At 37.4% G+C, this 4,551-nt stretch overlaps 1 pseudogene; it reads right to left on the bottom strand.

Annotated features, from left to right (window-relative positions):
• Window positions 1-2,676: 2,676 nt before the first annotated feature.
• On the bottom strand, window positions 2,677-3,055 carry LOC102849906 (annotated as a pseudogene).
• Between the last annotated feature and the right edge of the window lie 1,496 nt (window positions 3,056-4,551).

Raw genomic sequence — 4,551 nt, 5'->3', positions numbered from 1 at the left:
ATGGCCAGTTGTTGTTAGGTGCCATTGAGTTGATTATAACTCAAAGTGATTCTGTGAGCAATAGATAGAAACCTTGCTCTTTCCCGTACCACCTTCACCATCTCCACCTTACTCAAACCTATCATTGCAGTCATCATATCAGCCCAACTCATTAGTGTCTTCATCTCTTTCACTGACCCTTTGTTTTTCCAACCATGATGTCTTTGTCTCAGGAATAGTACCTCCCCACAAGATGAGTAAAGAAAATGAGATGAAGTTTCACTATCCTTGTCTCTAAGGAACATCCTAGTTGCCCTTCCTTAAAAGCCAATGAGGCCTTAGTTTCTCTAGCTTCAGCACTTTTTAGCTATGCATTCTTGGGTGAATTCACCTATCCTTTATGATTTTAGCAATCCTGAGCACAATTAAAGGTCTCAGCTTCTCACCAAAAAGTAATTGAACACACCAATTACTCTGCCAGAAGATATCGTTAACTACCTCTGTAAATATTTACAGCCTTGGAAACACTATCATAGTGATTCTACTCTGTCTTATTGGGTTATTATGAGCCAGAATTGTCTCAGTCACAGTGAGTTTAACTTTTTCTGATTTCTGTTCTCTTTTCTATAAACCAACCCCAATAATAGAAGTATGGAATGAAAAGTGAGCTCTGCTGGCCTCAGCAGTAAGGAGCTGTGACAGCCTAGTAGGAAGGAGCTGTACTGCAAATGCAAGGGCACATGGTTCAAATCCACCAGATGCTCCATGGGAGAAAGAGGAGCAATCGCCTCCCATGCCATTAACTGATATATGGCTTCTGAAAACCTGTGAGTTGATTCTGACTCAAAAGCACATGATATGGAATTAAATGAAATGACTTATGTAAAGTAGCACAGCACTAAGAACTACTGCCCAAGATTTTAATCCAGAGAACCAAGAGAATAAGAATATTTGTTGCTGAAATTGGCACCCAAGTCTGCAGAGGGAAAAACAAGCTCCTTAAAACATGGGGAGCTTATGAAAGGGCCCTATAAACCCGTCACATGCCCTGAAAACACACGTCAGTAACTCTAATTTTATGTTATCAAGAGCAGTGTTTTTGTTCATTTACACTGAAAGAACAAAATTTGACTTAATTTTCTCTAGTTTACAAGGCCCAAGACATTCAACATGACTCATTAACTTTACTGTTGGGAAGAATAAGAAGTATCCTGGGAATTAATGTGGTGCGCATGTTGTTCTTAACTTGGCTCCAGAAAGTCACTGACATTTGTGCGAGAACTCTCCTTCCAACTCATGCTCTGGAAGCCATAGATTTCACCATCTGCCCTTGGGCTATAGCTGTTTACTTTTGTGAATAAGCAGTGAACAATTTTACTGGCAATGTATTTTTTTTTTAATCCTAAACACCCACATTATGGAGAAATATGGTGGAACATTCTCCAGTTTTGTAATTGAATTTATATTCTTAGTCCTAAGAAAACATTTGGAAATGTCTCCATTGGGTTGTGATTTTAAATCTTCCAAGAGAAGGATCCCATACACCGTTAACTGCTGAAAGCCAGTACTGAGCCTGTCTCTGCCTCAGTGTGTAAATGGCACACTATGTCCTGTCTGTTCCTTCTTGACCTCATTCTGAGAACCCATTGGTTGACTTGAAGCTCTTTCCATCTTCTAAAGGCCCTGCAGGAGCTGTACATGCCATCAATTCTCTCCGTATATCATTCCACTTCTTAAATTCTGCCAGGAAGGTGTCACCTCTCAATGAAATTTCCTTATACTAACAAGGGAATCAACTATAAGTAAGTTTTCTGACAGCTACAGGCCAGAGTAAAGATGAAAATGCTGAAGTTGCTACCTCTCTCCTATGGCTACTCTCAATTGTCAGCTGACAGTCCACTGCAGAGCTATTTCTAGAATCGTCTTTTCCAAAAAGTATTCCATGAGATCTAAGCACAGTGAAATGATTCTAAAGAAGGTTCTATTATTGTATGATTTTTTATGCATATTAACATACACAAATAATTTCTACATTTACAATTCAGTGGTGTTGGTTTCATCTTAAGGTTATGCCAGCTTTCTTGATATCTTTTCTCAATTGTTTCACCAGCAAAAAAACCCAAACTCATTGTCCACTAAGCTTCTTATTTAATCTTTGGAATTCTTGTTGCCAATTTGATGTCATGTAGACAATTCTTTAAAAGAACACAATTCTCAAGATAGACAGTATTAATTATTGATTTAAAGGCCTCTGGAGATGATTTTAATATAAGATTAAAGATTTCTTTAGGGAAATAACTTTGGGGGTCATCTAGTCTCAGTGACTTTAAATAGTGTGGGCTCCATGATAATTTTATATTTTTTCTACATTTACCCCCTTTTTATTAGGATTCTTCTGTCGAATGTTTGGTTTCATTGTTTAATAGTGGTAGCTGGGTGCCATCCCATTTTTCATGGCCAGATAATTTTGAGAAAAAAAAATGCAAACCATATTCTTCTCATAGAAAGCTACAATGAATATAAACAAATAAAAGCTGTGAGAAGTTCCCCACTAAAGAAAATAATTTAACCTTATAAAATCCAGTGATGCTTACTCTTTGCCAAAAGAATTATTTTTTTATTTTTTACCACCATTGTTTATTTAATAAGTACACAATTTCTAGAGCAAGATTAAGATACCATTGTCATCATTAAATTTTAATCTTCAGAGAACATAATCTTCACAAGGCTGGCCTGAAGACACTCAGATTCCACCAGTTTTTGAGGTTTACCATATTTAAGTAGTTTAGGAACTGTGGTTACTTTCAGCTTTTTCCTGAAGTCATTGCTGATATATTTCCAGTAACGTTTTTCTCCTACTTGATGAAAACATATCCTTCATTAGTATGCTTCAGGCCCTCTTGAATGACTGGTTCAACTTGCAACAGTCGTGGCATCAGCTTTTCCCTTCGGTGTACTTAGAACCTGTAAAGTAGGTGAAAATGGTCTTCCCATTGTGCTGCTCTATGGCCTGGTTGAATTTCTCAAAGCTTGTGACCCATACATCCTTATAGCAGGCCACTGAGACAAAACATCCCTAGTAAGGTAAAGAAATAGTGGGCGGGTCCCACGTGGGGGCCAAGAATATTTTTTTTAAAGAAATTTATTTTTATTTTATATTGGTTTCTCATCTTTTGGGAAAGGATATCTTCAGTCTCAAATCTACTTGGGCCCTCAGGCCTTGGGCCCTCGGGCCAAAAAACACCACCACAGTATCAGATCTAGAAGAGACCTGTCTGGACCTTGGAATTAACACATTGTGTCAGCATGTAAACAGAGACAGAAAGTCATAGAACTTAGCAGAAGCTCTGTGGCTAGGATCTTCCCTCAGTATTGCCTCAAGCAAAAATCTGTCTCTGAAGTTGGTACATGAGATTTGTACTTACATCTTCCTAAACAAGAGATGGACAACAGCATAGGGATGTAGCAGGGAAAGGGTAGAGACAAATCACATGTGCTTGCTGGTGTGTGGTCATTGAATGTATTGGTTATTTCTGAAAGAGCAGTGTCTTTCATCTGGTAGGTAAAATGCTCGTCTGTCAGATATTCTTTTTTAAAAAAATTTTAGAATGTTTTATCATTTTTCTTCTGTATTATGCAAAATCTGACCAAATTTATTTACTTGTATTAGTACTTTTGTAGCATTTCCTTCACATGCCAGTGTGGTAAGCACTATGATCTGGAAAATTAAAAAAAAAAAACAAAAACAAACAAAAAGTATGATATTTGACAGGAAAAAGGAAACCAACCACAAACTACAAAATGGATGTCAGAGTCTGATAATTTCACTAATTCAGTGAGAAACCAAATCAAAGGGAAGAGAAACTGAGGTAAAAGAGGTGAATAGAAGATTTCAAAGGGCAGCTCGAGAAGATAAAGCAAAGTATTGTAATGGAATCTGCAGATAGCTGGAATTAGAGAATAAGAAGGAAAGAACTCACTCAACATTTATTTCTCAAGTTGAAAGAACTGAAAAATAAATTTAAACTTTGAGTTGCAATATTTAGAGACACTATGGGCATCTTAGCCTGGAAGCAGGAGTGTCATCCATTTCCGAAATGGCTTGCCTCTGGAAACTCTATGAACATGCTCAGGCCTTTCATTCATAGGGTTGCTCTGAGTCGTGTACAACTCAATGGCACCTAACAACAACAACAATGGGCATCTTGAATGATCCAGAAGCAAAAGAACATGGTGGGAATGTATAGAACCACTGTACCAAAAAGGATTGACATCCATGGAAATGTTTCGGTATATTCTTCTAACAGTGAACATCCAAATTAACACAGACTAGGGACAAGGATTGGCCATCCACTTCCCAAACATAACTGGCCTTTGAAATCCTATGTACAGTAGAGAACACTTAGAGTAGACTAATAGATATGGCAACTGAAGTTGAGCTCTCATATTTGGAAACACAAAAAAGAATGAGCAGGTGTAAGACGAAATTAACAATCCATACATGGAATGTGAGAAGTATGAATTTAAGAAAACAACACTGTAAAGAAAGAAGTTGTTGTTGTTGTTATTATG

Source organism: Elephantulus edwardii, unplaced genomic scaffold, assembly GCF_000299155.1.
Source record: "Elephantulus edwardii isolate Elephantulus edwardi_28Jun2011 unplaced genomic scaffold, EleEdw1.0 scaffold00973, whole genome shotgun sequence".
Classification (NCBI taxonomy): domain Eukaryota; kingdom Metazoa; phylum Chordata; class Mammalia; order Macroscelidea; family Macroscelididae; genus Elephantulus; species Elephantulus edwardii.
The sequence above is the reverse complement of the archived record's forward strand: the minus strand, read 5'-3'. Positions and strand labels throughout refer to the sequence as shown.